The sequence below is a fragment of the Lepisma saccharinum genome, chromosome 23, assembly GCF_977018435.1.
Source record: "Lepisma saccharinum chromosome 23, izLepSacc3.1, whole genome shotgun sequence".
Classification (NCBI taxonomy): Eukaryota; Metazoa; Arthropoda; class Insecta; order Zygentoma; family Lepismatidae; genus Lepisma; species Lepisma saccharinum.
In genome coordinates, this window is record NC_139251.1 from 35979698 (window position 1) to 36001363 (window position 21666).

Genomic DNA, 21666 nt, shown 5'->3' on the forward strand with positions numbered 1-21666 from the left:
CTACTCCGGCACGTGGGCCAGCGAGAAGAATCAGAGAAGCAGATTTCATAGCAGTGATCGAAAATATTATAAGCCAGTGTAGAATTCAAGCAAATATGATGTCTCATTCTCAGAAAATAGAAACGGTAATTCAAGTGAGGTACACAATTATGGGGGGGGGGGGGGGGCTGTAGAGGAGGTTCGTCGTAAGTTCGATTCCCGAGAGAAGACGTGCTCTCCAGAAACGTAGTGTTAGGATAAATACTACATTTATGTACATATAATATACATGTACATAAAAGCACTACACAATATAGTCCAATTAATATTGCATGCTAAGAAAGAGGCGTTGTACCTAACTTTCAGAGAGATATCAGTCCTAATTACCATATTAGTTCAAAAGTTCGACAAAGTTTATTTAATTGCACACAATCCGAAATGTGTCCCCACACCTATATATTAATGCAGTTGAATTGAAACGCTCCAGTGCAATTCTCAATTTAAATTGTCTTTCAATTCATGCTGAACTATTTTAAGTAACAGTCAGAGCTTGGGAGGCAACACATCTTACATCGTGCAAGGTGGGAAACATAAACGACAGGATATTTTTATCCACACCGTGAGACATGAGCTTTCCCTTCTTCTCGCAACTGAGACGCTTTTTGTTGTTAGATAAATAACTGGATGTTGGGAACCCATTGTTATTTCTTTATTCTCAGATGTTGACGATGCAATAGTAACCACTACCACTCTCCCGTCACTAAGTTTGGGCAGCAGAAGTAAATAAAAATTTCAAAACGCCTATTTGTTATGCAACTCTCCCACACTGTGTGATTTGGGTTGTATATACATCAGGATAAAACACATTCTGCCATTCCTAATGAAGTGCTATCCAAATTTCACCACTTCCATTAGCGTATTATGATTTTTGCTGACTAAGCAAGAATACAATTTGTCCACTGAATATGTAAAATTTCTACATCCGGGAATCTGTGGAGAAGGCCGCGCACAACGGTAGGGAAGAGGAGAAAGCTAGTGGGTGGAGTAAAGCAGTGCGCGCTACTGCAAACGTCAGATAACTGCAATTACGTTCCTCTATGCATTCACTTCTCTTATGCGTTCATTGGTCAAGCCCACTCGAGTCAATACTTGCGCAGAGAACTTGTTTTTGTTCGATGCTCCAGAAATTCCCGGATTGAGCGTACACATAAATTGTAAACAAATGAAAAAATGTCAATTTTTTTCTTGATTTTATGTTGTTTATATATTTTCTTGTTTGCAGAATGCTTTTGTGAACACTGTAAGTGGCCACGTGCCTATTGTGTTGGAAGTAAATAAATAAGGAAAGAAAATAAACATATTGCCTGTGGTTCATTAAAGGTGCAATTGTTTCATCTTCGCTACAATCTGATAGCTACATAGAAGTATAGTGGGACCACAGGCAAGAGGACCTGCGCAGAACAGCGTAACCTGTGCCTCGTGTGTGGAGGCGTGGGACAGAGTGGAGAACACTTCCTTATGGCTAGAGTTGAACGAATGAAAGGGAAGACGCGCGAAGGCTTTTGTCGGAAAGTTCATTTATTTGTGGTTCCTCTATAATATTCATATTATCAGGAATGTTTTTGCGGCAGCTGGCACGAATTTGGCCGGGCAATATTATTGTGTATCTATGTGGGCTTATTTTACTTCGCCTGTCTGTCACATTTCTTGCTAATTGAGAAGATAAGGATGAGTGATTATATGATGAAATTGATGAATTTCAAAACACTCATACCAAGATGTAACCACGGACCCTTGGTGTCATTGCGCGTTGTGCTAACCACTCCGCCACGGAGATGGGGCAGAAGGGAGTTTCTATTTATATTGCAAATCATTTACTACCAATACCGAGTGTCCCACAAAGGGGTTTACACTATTTCAATGTTAATAACAGAGAAAGTATTACAGATAACCTGATGGAACTTGTATCTGGATCTGTCATGATTAGTGCTTGTTGCCATCCATTTGATTTTCTTTAATTTCAGTTCAGTTACCAGTAGTGACAAGTAATTGACAAGATGGCTGGGAACCTTTCCGTTGAGCAACGGAAGTGGATTTTAAATTGTTTTTGGAAATGTGAGAACATAAAAGAAGTGCAGAGAATTTGGCGGGCAGAATTTGATGCATGGACTTCTTGGGGGATCTTGTGAAAGTTTGTACCACCGCTTCCATCCCTCTTTCGTCCGATACTGATTTCTTCCTGCCACACCGTCCCAGATTACACACAGTTCCTTCCCTCTCAAACTTGCAGCGTAATTTCGTAATTGTTACACGTTACGGTGGCGCAGTATCAAATTCTGCCCCGAGACGGGGAGTGAAACCGTAACATCCCTCTTGCCAGCTTTTCCAAACTTTCGGATGCAGCGACGGTCCCCATTCCCTCTCTCTTTCCCCGAAAGATTCCGCAGCGGTCCGTTTGCAAGACTGTTGCCCCGGTTGCAGCAGGTTTGGCAACGTGCCGTGGCGGGGAGGGGGAACTCTCCGGCCGGGAGGGGAGGATCGGGAAGCGCTTCAGCCGGGGGAGGAAAAGAGGGTCAGTAGTGGCATCGACTTCCGGAAGCTCCACCCACATACCGCCATGCCTTTCTCCCTCGGCTCAATGAAGCCTTCGGATCTGGGCGTGACTCGTTGCCTAGCAACGGGAGGAGGCGTCCCGATCCTTCTTTCTCGCTAGCTTTGCTTACGCGTTGCCTTGATTCCCATTTCTCCCTTGTCGACGGAAGGTGCTTTGGATGCCCTGTTAACCGTTGTTCGTTAATCCCTTTTCACTCCATACGTTTGAATGCACCTGAAAATGAGAAAATTGTACACGCGTAACTGTTGTTTTCATATACAGCGTGTGCGTAATGTCACGGAAATCGTTTTATTTCTATAAGTACACATACTCAATGGAAGGGGACTCAAAGTGTTGTAAATAAATCTATGTCAAATTTTCCTTTTGTCACAATAAACGAGACTTCATTTCTTATATGTACCGGGTGGGCCATAAGTCAGTTGTCACTAGCAATCGTTAGACTTTGTTTTGCCTAGCGTAGTGGAAGTCAGTTGTGAACTTGACTAGTGCGTATTACCCAATATAAGAATGCTGGGTAATACGCACTATTCAAGATCACAACTAACTTCCACTACACTAGGCAAAACAAAGTCTCACGATTGCTAGTGACAACTGACTTATGGCCCACCCTGTATATTTACCTGTATTTATTTATTTGCCTCGAATTGGTGTTTTAAGTCCACATTATGCACATTAAGGCTAATTGGGACTGGACTTACAGTTTAAAGTGGAATCCGAACCACTATGTGCTTCCACCGGGTATCGAACCCGGGACCCCTTGATTGCAAGGCAACGACGCTACTACCACTGATCCATCGGGTAGGCCCATATATATATATATATATATATATATATATATATATATATATATATATATATATATATATATATATAGGGAGAGAGAGAGAGAGAGAGAGAGAGAGAGAGAGAGAGAGAGAGAGAGAGGGAGAGAGAGGGAGAGGGAGAACCGACATGTGGAATACCAATTATTATTCTTGCAAATTCAGCTAACTATAGCGAATTTAAGTGCTGACAAAAATATATGATACAGTTTCATATGTTTCTCAGACAATCCACCATTTAGTTTCCTTAAAAACACAACATGAATAAAAAAAGAGAAGAGAGGGTTCGACCTCTTTTATTGTAATTTGATGGTCATTCGAATTTAGAGCGTAGTCTTCCAAAAGATTCTAAGTTTAACTTGCTCTTAATCGACCCGGAAATACCAAGGAAGCTTGTCATTGGAAATTCCGAGAGCTGTGGCTCCCTCTATATGCTTTATATCCCTACTCCGTTCAAGGAATGCAACTGAACAAGATAAGGATTCCTACACGGAACCAACTATATTTCTTGTTCAGTCTAATTATTAAAACTTCTACAAAACGTTTGCTGCAATTTAATCACAAAGTTAATTTCACAAAGTTTTAAAAACAATGAACAAATTGCTTTTCAAACGGTATGCTTTTTTCATTGCGTGGGCCATTTCATGTCAAATCAACCAATAAAAAGGCACTTTTCAACCTCACATAGTTGGATTAATTTGAAATTTGGCATACTGAAAGTGTCGAGTTAGAAAAAATATGCAAAGTTGCAGATCCATATCTTTTGTATTACTGAAATTACAGTGTTGCAAACTGTGCGATTTTGACAATTTTTTCCAACATCTAGTTAATTTTAAATTGCAATATTTCGGCAACCAGGGCATCTATAGAAGTAATTCGGACGGTGTTGGAAAGATCTTGAAGGGTTTCACACGAGATATTGCATATCCATGCGAGGGTAAAAAGCGATTGAAGGTGATGTAAGGAAAACTTTGGAAGCCATTTTCTAAAAAACGGGTCTGTTATCCTTTTTTTATATGCCATACATATACTCAATAACTGTACAAAATTTTGAAATGGGAAGCCAATCGGATCTGGAGTTTTCTTAGATTTGGGTTAGGTTCGGGTATGGTACAGTAACAGATTTTGATAGACAAATTCCTAATATTCAAAAGTAAAGATAGCAGAAATGGAAGGCAATGTTGTTTGAATTAACGTACATGAATATGATGTGTAAATTCGCAGTTATTATAAATACAGGGTGATTCAAAAGTCCAGTCCCATAAGCAACTCCGTTATTAGTGCACATAGCGTAAAATGGAAATAGGGGAAAGTTGTTAGAAATAGGAGGGTCTCAATATAAAGTTCTCGATTTTTCAACGTATCGTGCACCGTTCAGGCTGGTGGAGCCTCATTGGTAGCCGAAAATGCTACATGATTGGCCCGGAATACTGTATGGCATCGCAATACAGTGCAAAGTACATTACAAATTGATGACTATAATTGCAGGGAAGATAAACAAGCATAAAAATCGTAAACATGTGACGTGTGCACACTAGCAAAGGGCTAAAAACTCACAAATGAGAATCAGGCTGGATTACATAAGTACTTCACAATGTGCCACCATGCGTCTCACACGTTCACAATTTTTATATAATTGCCGTGTTGCTTATATTCATTTCCCTTACATTGCATGCAACGGTGTTCAGTAAACATGTGTGTTCAATCCAAGGGTGGAGGAAAAGGAGAAATAAGCATAAGGGAAATGACAAAAGTAAAAAATAAATAACAACGACCTCACGTTGCTTCTTATTGCTACGCACGAGATTGATTATTCTGACTTTACTAGAGTTGACGAGTTGTAACTGCAGGTGAACTCTTAACAAAACCGGCTGGGCAGTAACAAGGGGAGGAGATACAAGCTGTCTTAACCAATGCGCGTCGTCTTTCTCTTTCTAAGAGCTGTTGACTGCACAAACGACAAGAAGGTTGCAACTACGGAAATACATCTGCGCGGAGAAGCCAAGGTCGTCCGCAAAGATACACCTCGTCAACTCTACACACTGTCTCAGGAATCTGTGGAGCAAGGTAGCACATAACGGTACAGAAGGGGAGGAAGAGAGTGGAAGGAGCAAAGCAGTGCGCTGGTTGCTGCAGCCACGTTTTCCCCTTACTCTCATTTCGTCACAACTTCCCTTTAAATCCAGGGATGGAAATATGGTATAAATTAAGCTTGACAAGTAAAAGGGTTCAGTAACCTAAACCCTATACTAACTCTCTCCGTGTGTTAATTGCCAGCCCTGTAAAGATGTCATGATATATTGTGAAAATTGAGACTCGTAATTTGTTAACTTTACCTCTTCGCATCTCCCACATGTGAAGTAGTGAACCACCGTATCCAAGACGAAATAAAGTAAAGACTATGTGAAGTATGTCAGACGAATATAGAGAGAAATCGAATCATGTAAAAATGCATGCGTGCCATGATTAATTTGGAATTAAACAATTGGAACTTGAACCTAAAAAATAACTATTTTCTATATTTGTACCATCCGTACCTTTCGTCCTGTTAATAACTTTATTAGAAACCATTAAACAGCAGTTTTTGTTCGGCAATGCAGAATTAGTATTCAAAACTTTCTGTTTACAATTTTTCAGAAACTTAACTTACACGTGTCTCCATCTATTGCAATTTCCTGGAATTAGTTGCTTTTCTTCCTTGTAAAGCCTCACGTGGACTAATTTCGACCTCCTTCAAGGTGTCGAATGAAAATCACGGAAAAGAAAAACAGGCGTTGCGAAAATAATTCTGTCAATATTTCCGAAGTTGACTTTCCTGGAAATTTAATCTTGCCCGTCCTCATATAATTTGTACGGGTGTCGGTAACGAAAATAATTAGGGGAAAAGATAAATTCTTGTGAAAAACCCGAACGTGTTCGGCAGAAAAAATAAAATAGTCGAGGAAAAGTGGAGGACGGGGGAGAAAAAAAAACGTACGTGACGTGACGTCACGTGAAATCACGCAGTGGGGAGCGTCGCCTGACCGGAAACCAGCCACTCCTCCCCCTTTGTGACGTCACGCCAGGAAGATCGATTAGAGCGAACGGAATGCAGGAGGGGGGAAAGAGGTGAATAGTGCGGCGAACACTGGGAAGAACTGGAAAGGAAAGCAAGAGGAAGTGATGAATGAAGCCAGATGAAGAAGCGGGAAAACAATAAATAAAAACGTGTGTGTGTTCAATTTCCCATGAAACCACAGTCGGATGCTTGTTAAGCATGTACGGAAAGTTAAAGCACTTGAGATATGGAGATCAACGCACGGCCAATTCCATAATTGTACGCGTTTTGTAGTATTAAGTAGGGTGCGATATCCTGGGGGAAATCCCCCCACCAACAATCTTGTTTCAAAAGAATCCCTTTCATCAAAAATTTCAACAAGCTCCACCATATAATAACACTGACTTTTGGACATTTCATGATCATTTTTAATTTCGTAAATAAAGCTTAACATAAGGGTAATTCCATGTTAAGTAGGTCTAGGAGTCCCTGCTTGACCCTCTTCAATTTTGATGAAACTTCTACAGGTTGTGCATACGTATTCCACATGGGGACCAGCAAAGTTTCAGATTCATAAGTAGTTTGGTTGGGACGCCAGAACTGCTTTTGTGAAGGTCAATTCTTCAATGTCGGTGCTCTCTTCAGGAGCGTCAGTTTTGAGAGATAGGCTTCTGAAAATGGGTCCAAGTTTGTGAACTAAATTTTTGGGGTTTAAGGGATAGATAACTCAATAAATACTTGGGCAGGCAGGACATCATTTAAGCAGATTTACGACTTGCCCATCACCCACGAACCGGAGAAACGCCAGCCTCCTCAAAGCAATATTTTCAGTAGTTACAGCTTGCTAAAGTTTGGGGCGCCATCAACACAGCATTCGTATTTGCCCGCGTATTGAAGAAGTGACGTTCACAAAAGCAATTCTGGTGCCTCAACTAAACTACTTGTGAATCTGAAATTTTGCAAGTCTCCATGCACAATCTGTAGAATTTTCATCAAAATCAAAAGGGACCATATCTGAATTTAGGCCACTTGACATGAGAAACTTTCACTGAAATAGGTAAAATATGGAGAAGTTTTTAAAAGGGGGAACTAAGTTGCGATATAAGCTGCATCGAGCAAGTCAAAGCGTAAATAAGACATATAAAGCATTTGGCGAATCGCCACGAGAGAAGTAGAGAATTAATCTGTGGCAAGAAGAGTTCAATTGTTAACCCCTTCCCTGTGTTCGGCGTAATATTACGCCCTTGATCACTATAGCTTAGCGAACATCTCTGACTGAAGTAACCTGTGTTGAACGGAATAATACGTTTTTTGTTGGTGAAACATGTTTTTTGCTTTGAAGAAACAACGACCTTTTATTTAGTCACGATTTTCAGTGCTGACAAAGAAGAAGAAGAAGAAGTTCAGAGGAAAGTAAACTGTGTTTGTGTTATGCTGACGAAGTGCATGCGTAAGTTCATTTGTTGTCGCGTTTAGCAAGCTGCTTTATGTACATCTTTTTCGTGTTGCGTTATTTGAACTGTTGGTGATTTATTGTTGGCTTTGGTGTGTAAATGGCAAAGAGGAAACGTGCCAAGTGCCAAGAAAAGTGTCCAAGTTCAGATTGTTTCTCCTAAGTTCGAGTTTCTAGTAGTATCTATAGTATTGCCAAACAGGATTGCAAAATATTTTTTCCCCTCATACCTATTGAAGATATTGCAATGAAACTTGGCGGACACATTACGTATGGACCATAATATTTTTCAAGGTAGATTTTAATCGGGTACCTATATCCAGGGCCGGTCCAAATGGTCCCAAAGTTACCAAAAGGGTTTTTTTGGAGGGAAATTTCTCCAATTATCCCCGATTTCCCTTTCTTCATACTTGATGTACACATGTGCTTGGTACCAATTGAAAGCCTGTTCTATTCTGAAGAGAAAGACGTATGAACAATGATACTCGGATGAATTGTGCTGAAGCAGTAGCTACTTAAACATATTACTACGCAAACTCAGAAAAAATATGCAGAGCGGGAAAGCATTTTGTCAGAAAATTACGCAGGGAAGTGTTGCTTTTGTTAATTTCTCTTATATTGTATGCAACGGTGTTCGGTAAACATTTGTGTTCAATCCAACAGTGGAAGAGACGGGGACATAAGCATACGGGATATGACAAAAGTAAACAAATATACAGGGTGGTCCAAAACTGTGGAGACACCGGAATATAAGTTAAATGACATACTATTCTGCAAAAATAACATTTGTAAGTTTGTAATACGGGTGAGAGAAAATGTTATAGGGCATATGACGATGACGGCCGCCATCTTGAATTCAACTTCAGAATTTAAAATTGAAAGGGGGTGATATGATATATCAAATCAGGCTAGAATTTCACGAGAAAAGCAATGGTGAAGGTTCTCTCGTCGTATCTTTAACCAGTAAAAAGTTTTGACTGAATTCTTGTACTAATTTGCTCCTTTTCGAGGTGTTAGAAAAATGCCTTAAAATTTGTTTAGCGCGTCCGTAACGCATCGAGATCAAAAGAGACATCTAGGGAGAGAACTTCGCATGAAATTGCACATGATTTTAATCGGATACATCCACGAAGAGCTGCGCGTTATGAATGGTTGTCGCGAACAATTACAGTGTGACGCTTCTATTGAATGAAAAGTTCTCCACAGTGACAAGGCTTCATAAGGAAGTTTATAAACAGAATGTGTGATCCTCACGTTGCATCCTATTGCTACGCACGAGATTATTCTGACTTTATTTATGACTCATAACCAAAGTCCATACTGTGGTACATGACCTGCCTGTCGCAGTTCGCTTCCTCCCTATTGTTAAGTCAGCAGATGAGAAGGTGTATGACCCCAACTTCCACAAGGGAGGGTTTGGGGAAGAATGTCAGTTCTCGATTGTGTGTGATCGCTTGCAAGTTGTTATAGAGTGGGAGCAGAGAAAGCGACCTTTCACCAAAAGCGGCTGGTATGTGTTTCCTTATATGGTCCGATTTCTCCACTAAATAGTGTATCCATCTAAACGCATCACCCTGAAATTAGGCAGGTGGCAGAAGTTCGCGCTGTTGCCACGTCGGCGCACAACCCCGTGTGTTCGGAGGTTTAAGAGCATGAGAGATCTCGTTGTAAGGTTGCTCTTTGTAATCCTTCTGATACAAACTGACTGTACTTGCTCGAAAGGTCAGGAATGACACAAAAGTGCCCCGGAGAGAGGTCGGTCTGATGGTTGACGTTGCCACACAGTGCACGGAACCAGCGACTTTTGTCCAGCTCTCGCTTTGTTTTTCCCACATATGGCAACAGCGCAATTCTGCCCAGCCGCCTATTTTCATGGCCGTGCGTTTAGTGTCGATGTTCTATCTTCCACTTTCCTATTCATTAAGTAAGAATCACTCGAGGATGGTTTCCGAACATCTCGGGCATTCTCTTTTATATAAACCGCCCGTTTATTCAAATGTGTCACGATCAATATTTTTACCACCATCAAAACAGAGCCACATACTGGAAAATAATGGAACTACACATTTTGTTTTGAGATTAAGGCAGTTACTCGTATATTGCTGTTTTCTGAGAAACTATACAGTTTTAGAACCAGCATGCCGAAATTATTCAGAGACAACAATCATATGCTAGACAACCATGTCGACCAGTGCAATTCTTATATATTTTTAATGTCATTATTATTGATTGCTTTATTTTACTTCGCTTCTTTTCGCCAATTTGGGATGATTTGCGAAGATGGGGATCAGTAATGATTTGATGAAATTGATGAATGACACTCACTCAATCCCCAGGCCAGTGTTTGAACCCTGGACCCCTTGCGTCGTAGCGCGATGTGCACAATTCTTATATATGTATAATTATATATGCACATATATGTATAACGATTTCGGACCCTGGTTAAGCTTCAAGCACCAAAAAGTGAGTGAGGAGACGAGAATATTTTGTACGTGTGGGTCGGAGAAAAGGAGGTGTTGGAGAAGTGAATAGTCACTCATATAGAACCCCTAATGCTTCATTGTGGCTGAGGTCATGATTTGAGGCCTTTCTACTTCACCGAACAACTTATATACGACATGTAGCTATCCCCCACACATTGCAATAAGCTGTGAAAAAATGGGGCGGGGCCACACTGAACTCTTTAATGGTGTGAAGAATTTTCACGATGAGCAGGAATCTTGCTTGTATTTCTGCATCGGGGACCAGAGACAGTGCAGCACACATTTTGATGTGCATTCTAACAGTTTTATGTTGCTTGTATATGTCAGTGTCTTTGAAAGTTCCTCCAAATTGCTATACATATATAGGGGAAGAGATGCACCCTTTTGGAACTTTCATCCACCAATCATATTAATTTTCAATCGAAGGAACAAGTGTAACTTCATTAACACACGTGCACACGGCGGGTTTGACACTCTGGCTTGCAGGTAAACTAGTCAAGGAAACTCTGACATATGTCACGGGGGAATTGGACCGATCAGAGGCCTCGGCGCTATTGACTCGGCGGGAATAACACGGACTCATCGGAAAATGGGTTAAATAATCTGAGAACAGGAAAAGAAAGAATTGAGCATGTTGATATCTTCATATACCTTGGATGTCAGGAAATTAAAGCGAGAATAGCAATGGCGGACGAAGCATTTTATAGAAGGAGAATCGTGCTTTGTGGACCTTTGAACAAACAAAGAAGAGGCTAATGAACTGCTTTGTGTGGAGTGTAGCGTTGTATGGCGCAGATACTCGGCGCTACGAAGAGATGAGGAAAAGCGACTAGCAGCTTTATAAATGAGGCTAAGGTGAAGATGAGAAAATGTGCTAGATAGAGATGGTTAAAGGAGAGCAATGTTGAAACTTAGTAAGAGAAGATGGAATTACTTACTGCAAAATCAGAGGCGCAAGAACGAATATTTTTCTTGGGGGGGGCAAGTACCAGGATAAACGTACCAATGATAATAATAATAATTTTAATAATAATAATGTTATTATTATTGTTATTATTGATTTGCTTTATTTTACTTCGCATCTTGTGCCACTTTTGACTAATTTGCGAAGATGGTGATGAGTGATGATATGATGAAATTGTTGAATGAACACTCACGAACATCCATGCCCAAGCCGGGATTCGAACCCTGGACCAACATTATTATTAGTAGTAGTAGTATCAAAGACGTTATTATCCTCGTAAATTATGCAAGAAAAGGGGATAGAAGTTGGTGCTAAAGCATTTGTGTCCGAATAAACTATTTCAATTATTTTTCCAACACGTTCAATTTCACATTAATAATGGAAAACAAGCACATAAACTATTTTTGAAAGATTGATTGATTGATTGATTGAATTGTTGTTTTAAGTCCATTTTATGCACAGAAAGGCTAATCGGGACTGGACCTACAGTTTGAAGTGGGATCCGAACCACTATGTGCCTCCACCGCGTGTCGAACCCGGGACCCCTTGATTACAAGGCGAGGTCAGCTCGTGGTCAGCGCATCGAGCCCCATTGCCGCTGTTTTCCTGACCTTTGAGTCCGGAGCCTGCTACAACTTATTTTCAAGTAGCTTCCCAGTGATCTTCATGATAATTTGTGTGTCAACACAGAGACTCCGAGGGCTCCCACCGGAAATCGAACCGGGTCCGCTCGCAACAAAGGCGAGAGCCCTAACCATACATATAAGCTGGTATTTGTTGCAAGCATGAGACAGAATTCCTCTTTCTAGTTACTACAGGTCTTTTCCACTCTTACGGCGGCAGGTCCTAATTCTGGTAAGAGAAGTGGGGAACGGGGATTACGCCGCAGATCAACCAGACAACAGCAGTGGCGCCGAGAGACACGACGCGGCGGGAAAAGTACTACGTGAACCTTGTTCTACTGGCTGCTGCGTTTCTTATCGCACTGGATTGGTCGCTTCCTCGCTCCCTACTTCCCTTGCCAGCTTCTAGAGCGCCGGCCGTAAGAACTGAAAATACCTTTAGCATCTTCCCTTCTGTTTCAAATATGGTGGATGATTTTGATAGGGATACAAAGTAGCCGTTAGTATGACTTGGCATCTGGTTAATTTGATAATTTTGTTAATTGTGTGAACTATCATTCTATCGTATGATGTGCACCTAATATTATAAAGAGTGTCCCAAAAGTAACGCAGAATTTAAATTCGTAACATTCCCCATTGCTACGGGTAGAATCTTGACGAGACGTGTCAGAACCTGCTCCTAGATTTTGTTGAGGAAAGTGGTTTTTACACTGGAAGCAGCCGGTGAACGAAGGTCAGGGGAAGATGTACAAAACCAAGGAATCTAGGAAGCAGGGGGTATTTTGATTGCCATCGCTGAGAGGAGTGACATCGCTAGAAGAGAAGCTACTCGTACCGAACGGGGTAAGTTATCCCTTATCATGTAACCTGCCATTCTCAGTCAGAAGTGTTGGGACTTGAACATCAATCATGTCACTTAATTACGTATTAGTTTAGTACCTCACATCTGGCCCTTTTAGGGCCATCGCAGCCAGCCAGCGAGTGTTGTAGTTGAAGGGTGAGTTACAACCCGAGTGCTTCGATACCCAGTTCTATAGGGTAGAACGTTAAGAATTGTGCGCTTTTCTTCCCGCAGGGTGGCAGCGTTCTGTGAGGTCACATGTTGTAGTAAAGATATTGCAGTTAGTCAATATGGAGCGCTACAAGGCGAAGGAGCGAGTGACGATCGTTAAATTCATTACAAGTACGGAGACTGTGGGCAAATTACATGACATTTTCGGTAGTAGAAGCGCCTGACACCGTGCGACTTTCTTCCTCTGGGGACTCATTAAGTCCAAAGTTTATGCTGCTAAAATGACAACGATTCCTGATTTTAAAGCAGAAATTCAAAGATCTATCGACGCCAGTGAGACGCAGTTATGAGAAAAAGTGATTCAGAATTTTGTCAAAAGAATTCGAGTGTGTCAAATCCGTCGTGTAGGACATTTGTCACATCCTCTTCCATATACAACGTTTTATTCTTAAATTAAATCTTGCATTACTCTTGGGACACCCTATATAAAGAATATATTTTCTGTCACGTCTGAAGAACATTAAATCTATCATTGATTGCGTACAATCGGTCATAAAATATTTCTCCGTGCTCTGTAAACAGATAATGAATAAATATTGATATCATGTCACACAAAGTAAAGAAAAATTTTACGACCTGTGTGAATGTATGCAGATTTGTGTGTGTGAATGCGTGCGTGCGGACGCTAACGTCCGTTCCAGCGAGAGAGAGAGGCACGCAGCTCTTGTGTACTGCATTGCGTAACCCATTTACGCAGACGAGATATTACTCACTGCCAGGAAAGCGCGGCTCAGTTCATTTCGCCGTGATTGCTGAAGATGGCGCCCGAACAGGGACGGGACGTGACAGGTTCCTACTTGCTTGTAACGGAGCGGAGGGGAGGGAGGTGTAACATCAAACAAATCAAGTCTACAATGGACATATTTATCATACGTGTTACAACCCATACATGAAAAACCTTCTCAGCGTCAATTTAATCTTACACGTAGGGCATACTGTAGATATATTTGAACCGACGTTTATAAGAATAAAATGATTATAAAGCTTGTTGCAGTACAACAGCGTCAGATTTTCAAAGTGAGGAATACTAATATTCTGATCATAGAGGCATTGTTTAGAACGCTACTACCTACTCCTCGAAAAGCAGCGATGTTTAACCGGAATGTATGCAACCACGCCTCACAGATCACAGTTGCCACTGATATTTGAGAGGTAAAAAAATACTGAGAAGGGGAAGCCAGCCTCCTTTACACGGAACCACCCCGTCTTTCTTCTAGCATGATTAGAATGGCACACTGCATTGTTACTTGCGAATCAGATGACGAAAGCTTTCCTACTGCATTACGCGACCGACGAAGCCTTCTTCCTCGCCTTCCTTTCTGTATATCTCACAATGCTACAGCACCTTCGTTCGCTCTGCAGTCCGCACGTGCATAGGAGAGCGCTCTCTTACAAATAAAGCGAGTAGCCCAGGCTATCATACGGTGTGTTTGTAAATCAGACTAAAAATGATTTTTTTTTTCAATTAGTTCCTAACATGGACATCTCCGTAGGTATATTTCGCATTGAAACATAAAGCAGGAAGCCAATACTTACATGTAATCTTCAAGCTTCATTGCCATTGTGGGAAAATATATAAACAGAATGACCTAATCACTGTAAACACAACCACAACTGCACCACCATATCACCACTTTCATCACTGAAACCACATTAGCACCTCTATCCTCTGAAAGCACAAGAACGCGTTTCATCTTACAACAACGGATAGCTTTGCAGTGTTGGGGTCTTGGAAGTCCGGCAAACGGTCCAACCGGTCCGAGACTTCCATAGGAAGTGATGCGGGCAAGCCCATTTGCAAAGCAAGGCCTTGCAAACAAAAATGTCCGCAATAGAACTCAGGCAAAGAAAAAACTCCACTCAAGCCGGATGGTAGGAGAAAAAATAGTGGGTTTGGAATGGAAATGAAGCAATGGATGGCAACGGACGCGCCCATCCGAAGGAAGCACTTGCCAAGAGATATTGAGATCCCAGCATAAGATTCTTGGTAGGGGTTTCATCTCCATTTTTGGCAAGTGACTTCATGAATTCTCCGTATAATTCCCGCCGAGTTCTGGTTTTTTCTCTCTTAAAACTGAGAGCTTGGCTTGGATACTAATAGGCAGGGGGTCCAAGAGGACAACAAGAAGGCTTTCCGGGTGAAGGAAACTGCTTGAAAGACCCAGTTCTCTAAAAGCAAGAACGACGATATGGTGGAGCCCCCTAAAATTAATTTTACATCCTTCAAAGAGCTTTGGAGATGATATATCGAAAAAAAAGGTTGGCGAAGTCCACCCAGACAGACTAATACGAACTGGGACGCTTTAACGGAGGCTACACACTGTCTCGGGAAACTGTGGAGAAAGGGATCGCATAACGGTAGATAAAGGGAGAAAGTGGGTGATCGTAACGGCTGCGTTTCCTCCTCCATACACTCACTTCTCTCAAACGTTCATTATTCGAGCTATCTCTAGTCACTACTTGCTTAGTGTTATTTTCTTCCTCCAGATATTCCCGGGACAAATTGTAATTTGGGGGGCTAGATGTTCAATTGTACAGTAACGGACACTGCCGGGTTGTAACAATTCCACTGAAAATCAATGTATTCATTACAACCCGTAAGTGTCCATGACTGTACGTTCATACGGATTTCTCTCTCAAGGCTGCACATAACGGCAGAGGTGAGAGAGAAAGCGATTGTGGGAAGCAACGCAGTACATGCTTCTGCAAACAGCTTGCAGCTGCAGCCGCGTTTTCCCTCCATGCACTCGCTCTCTCACGCCTTCAATGGTCGAGCCCTCTGAAGACACTACAGGAATACATAATCCCGAGAAGAGAAATACACAAAAGTTCTCCACTACAAAAAAATGACTCTTGAATATAACAAGATCTGAAACCATTTGGTAGATCTGTATTTCGGTATGACACAGGCCAAATTTATGAATATGTTAAAGGGGTTTTATTCTCAAATAATGGATTTATTATAAGAATTGTATTTGTCACATTGTACCAGTGTTTGTGATACGTATTTTGTGTGGTTCAGCTGAAATGGGTAAATATCTGAAAATGTTTGTTGTTAAAGTTAAGTGGTAAACCTGTTCTGTCACCAAGGTGTATATGAGTGTGTGTGTGTGTGTGTGTGTGTGTGTGTGTGTGTGTGTGTGTGTGTGTATATATATATATATTATGTATTATATGTCTATGTTTATGTATGTGTATGTAAAGGAGGCAGGAGAGATGTTGAGGGAGGGTGTGCATATGTGTACACGTTGTAAATGTAAATGTAACATTATGATACTACCTTCTGTAATTGGAGACTTGTCTCCGTTTAAGGGAAATAGATAAATGAGATACGAACATTACTTAATTTCTGATAATAATTTTACTGTATGTAAGCATATTCTTTCAATTGATTAATTGTATGGTGTAGATGAAATACTTATATTTCAAAACTAATGAACTTATAATTACGTAGTGTTTAGGACCATTCTGAAGTTCAAAAGCATATTGCTATTCATTCATTCGTATATTTAATTAATTCTTGATATCTTCAAACCCATAGCAGACAGAAAAGGGAGACATTCAGAGAAAGGAAATTAGAGAGGGAGAAAAGGAGAGAGAGAGACACAGAGAGAGAGTGAGAGAAGAAGGGAGAAACACAGAGAGTGTGAAAGAGACACAGATAGAGGGAGAGAAGAAGCGAGAGACACAGAGAGAGAGTGAGAGAAGAAGGGAGAAACACAGAGAAGAAGGGAGCGACCCAGAGAGGGTAAGAAAAGACGAAAGACGCAGCGAGGAAGAGAAGAGAGAGACACAGAGAGAGGGGAAGATGAAGAGAGAGACAGAGAAGAAGGGAACGACCCAGAGAGGGTAAGAGAAGACGAAAGACGCAGCGAGGAAGAGAAGAAGAGAGAGACACAGAGAGAGGGGAAGATGAAGAGAGAGACAGAGAAGAAGGGAGCGACCCAGAGAGGGTAAGAGAAGACGAAAGACGCAGCGAGGAAGAGAAGAAGAGAGAGACACAGAGAGAGAGGAAGATGAAGAGAGAGTGAGAGAAGAAGAGAAAGACACAGAGAGAGTGAGAGACGAAGGGAGAGACACAGAGAGGGTGAGAGAAGAAGAGAGAGACACAGATAAAGGGAGAGAAGAAGAGAGACCCGAGAGAGGGGAAGATGAAGAGAGAGGAGAGAAGAAGAGAGGGGGATAAGATGTGAGAGAGACATAGAGAAGGAGAAGGACAGAGAAAATAAGAGAGGATTTGTTTGTTAATAGAACCAAAGAATCATTGATACGAGAGCATTAGCATGCAATATATTCTGCATTCAATCAATGTTAATTTGACATTATTCAGTGATTAGTGTTGGCAGTACTTAAATCTATTCGACCCTATGCTTTTAGAGAGAACCTCTTTCCCTCGTTTGAAAAGTCTCAAGAAACATGCGACTTACTGAAAATCCAGTGCGCTAACCAACTACTAATGGTGCCTCAGCGGCTGAGCGCGTTCAGGGGTCGACTCACAATCTTGCTACCGAAAATTCGTAGTTCGAGTACTGCCTTGCACGGGCGTTCTATTGTGAGGATCCACTCATGAATTTTACGTAATCGCAATTTCATCCCTATCATCGGGACTAGTCACAAGAGAGAGACAAGTGACGTAAAATAGCAACAATAGAAGTATTACAAGTTATCTACTTCGAGGTTCTCAAATAGACTGTGGCCTTATAATCGAAGTCTTGGTCTTGATTCCCATGAGGGTACGTGTACATTTCAAAAGTACAAAAATAATTCTATAAACTGAAAATCTCTCCAAGTGTTCGTAAAAATAAACTTCCAAGGAAACTGTGGTAAGTAAGCAGCATATAGGGATGCAAAGTATTGAAACAATGAGGGAAATAGTAATCTCGACGGATCCGCAAACTCTTCGTGGAGGTAAATCTTTTAAACCTCCATTCACATTGGACTTCTGTGAAACGTCATTGGGCACAACCACTCTTAGAGAAGCGTGGACAAAATTGAGGTCTTCACACCTGGTTACTCGGTGATCGAAATTTGGGATCGAGTATATCGAATCCTAGTAGATTTGATCAATGAACATTCGGGGATCGAATTCAAATGTGTTTGGACAATGAAGATTATCGCGTCTCGACAAAATGAAATCGAACAATAAAGATTGGGACATCGAAACCAAACGAATTCCAACGATGAAGATTCGGACATTGTAAACAAATTAATTCCAACGATGAAGATTCGGACATTGTAACCAAATGAATTCCGACAATAAAGATTCGGACATCGAAACCAAAAGATTTCCGACGATGAAGATTAGGACATTGAAACCAAATGAATTCCAACAATGAAGATTCCGACATTGAAACCAAATTAATTCCGACGATGAAGATTCGGAAATTGCAACCAAATTAATTCCGACGATGAAGATTCGGACATCGAAACCAAAAGATTTCCGACGATGAAGATTCGGACATTGAAACCAAATGAATTCCAACAATGAAGATTCCGACATTGAAACCAAATGGATTCCGACAATAAAGATTCGGACATCGAAACCAAAAGATTTCCGACGATGAAGATTCGGACATTGAAACCAAATGAATTCCAACAATGAAGATTCCGACATTGCAACCAAATGAATTCCGACAATAAAGATTCGGACATCGAAACCAAAAGATTTCCGACGATGAAGATTCGGACATTCAAACCAAATTAATTCCAACAGTGAAGATTGGTACATCAAAACGACAAGAATTCCGACGATGAAGATTCGGACATTTAAACCAAATTAAATCCGAGATGAAGATTGGGACATTGAAACCAAACGAATTCCAACGATGAAGATTCGGACATTCAAACTAAATTAAATCCGAGATGAAGATTGGGACATTGAAACCAGAATTCCAACAATGAAGATTCCGACATCTAAACCAAATGAATTCCGACGATGAAGATTCGGACATTCAAACCAAACGAATTCCGACGATGAAGATTCGGACATTCAAACCAAACGAATTCCGACGATGAAGATTCGGACATTCAAACCAAACGAATTTCGACAATGAAGATTCGGACATCGAAACCAAAGCCGTTTCTTGTTGCCAGACTCTAGATTAATCTAGTGGCTAGACGTTGTCGCCTTGTAACCAAGGGGTCCCAGTTTAGAATACATTGAACAGCGGTGGGTCACATTTTAAACTTAGCCCTATCACAGATTGGCCTAAGTGGGCACAAAACAAACTTGTTGTTGCTCTTTCGCATTGACATTGAGCACCAGTCTCTCGTGAACCGCAATGGCTATATTGGCAAAACTTGATGGAAGGGCTTTCTTGTGAATCTGTTGAAGTCCACTATACTGAACGCAGGCGCAACTGGCGGCTGATCTCTTTTTGCTACATAGCTCTTATATGTACACCATTGGGGGTGTGCCTAGATGAGTGTCAACCTCAGTTGCAAAGTAAAAGCTGTAGAGGTAACATCGCCCTTCCGTAGCAACATTACAAAGCATAAGTCTGTTTTTGTCAGCTGTGCTTGGGTATTTTGTGTACTATTGTACAACGTAACGGTGCTGATCAACTCTCTCCTCCCCCCCGTTTTACACTACGTTTGGCAACATGCTGTGTATCCGACGCTTATTTGTCTCGTCCCGTTAGGAACGTTCGGGTGCCTGTGACACGAAGATGCCCGATGTCAGTCGAAGAGAATTCGAACTGTTCGCTGATTCGTTGTTTCCCAGCCGCCAGCTTGAAATGCGCACAGCATAGACAGTGCGGTTATAAGCAACATAGGGACGTCGTCCGTGGAGCAGCACATTGTACGCACGTGCACCGTCCTTTTTTTATTACAACTCGAATTCACCCGTCCAACAGACCACCATAAGAAAGTAGAATGGGGAGTCGTTCTTGGAAACATGTTTCTTTGGCACAAACGAACCGAGAAGACAAGCAGCGCAAAGTCAAGATGTTCAGCGAATATCCCCCCTCATATTATACATTATGCATCCCCATAATTTATTTCTAGAGAGGGAGAGAGACTCTCTCTGCAGTTATAGATGCGTTGCTTCAGAACAGCTGATCCAGCCGCCGTGGTTGTGTTACAGAGCTGAAGGTAAGGCTGCAGGTCGATCAATATTAACGGTGACCCAGTATCGGAGCTAGGGCCAGGGACTGCCTCTGAGGCTACATAAAGGCACGGATTTTTTAGCCCCGCCGAAAAAAAAATGGAGTTAAAAACCCCGCAGTAAGGAATCAGTCTCACGGCGACAGCGTTCACGGTCGCCTTGTCGCTGACCGTTTAACGGTAAATGATAGGAAGCACCTTCCTCTTTTTTCTTCCTGCTCAGCATCTGGTTCGGGATCTCTGTGGGGTCTCTGCAGGGCGTGTGTATCTCGAGAGGCAAGCCGAAATGTCGCGGTTCTCACCAAAAGTCTAGGTCGTGTTTTTGGTCGCTGGAAACTAGAATCGGGAATAAAAAAAACGCACCCACGTTTTCAGCAGACCTTTTCGGTTATCTCTGGAGCAAGGCCGCGGCAGAGAAGGGGAGAAATCGAGTGCGCAGAGCGAAGCAGTACGAAGGCTGGTAGGTGAAGTCGCTTCCCTCCCTCCACGCAATTCCATTCCCCGCGCGTGTTTATTGGTGGAGCAGTCTCGCGTCACTGCTTGCGCAGAAACTTGTTTTTGTTCGCTTTCTCCAGACAGAGTGCAGCTTGAGTTCTGAGCCAAAACGTTCATAAAATATTTTTCCATGAATACTAAAAACTCTCAAAACAAAGATATTGTGTGAATTGCAAAATGTCAAATCTATTCTTCGACTTTCAGAAAAATATGTCACTTTCAGAGTGAACACATTCACAGATTTCACTCAATTGTAACACCAGGTAACTCCTCCAAAGTATCTATCTTTGTAACCTGCTTGTATAAGGTTTTACATTCTTAAATTGTTAAGTTATTTAAACGTTTGTTACTTCAATACTATTAATCATATCACAGACAACTTTAATTGAACTTCGTGTATATCAATATTCTAAAATGCGTCATAACTTACCAGTGATGACGTCATACCTCAAACTCGTCAGATTATGTGAAATGAACCCACACTTATTACCTAGCGATGGCTAAGTCCACGAACAAAAGAAGAACGGCGATCAACAAGAACGTGGTAACTGAAAACGAAGTCGAAGTATAGTTTTTGTTTGCTTTTATTCTATTTTTGACGACACGCGAAAATGCGGGAGCAATTACGTACATAAACTTTCGTGTTTCTCGTGCGAAATTCACAACGTAAATTTTGAATGTTCATGTGTGTTAGTTGGTATTATTGAAATGTTATAAGAATTGAACTTCTCATTCTTTCTGTCATTAAGTGTCTAACCTAAAGCAACGAATATAAATCTGTATGTTGTTTGTAGACGTACGCACGGAGTTTGATATACATGTGTGCTACAACATTGTCTAATCTTTTAAATTCGTGCTGTGTTACTACCCACCAAGCCTTGAGAATTAAAATCGATTCTCATGTTCCCGTCACAGAGAGTAAGTATGTGACTAACTTTGTGACGACTTGTACCCATTTAGGCATTCCGGGGAAGAACGTTGTCTCTAAAAATCTAAATCTTTAGAACTTGCTGCCAAA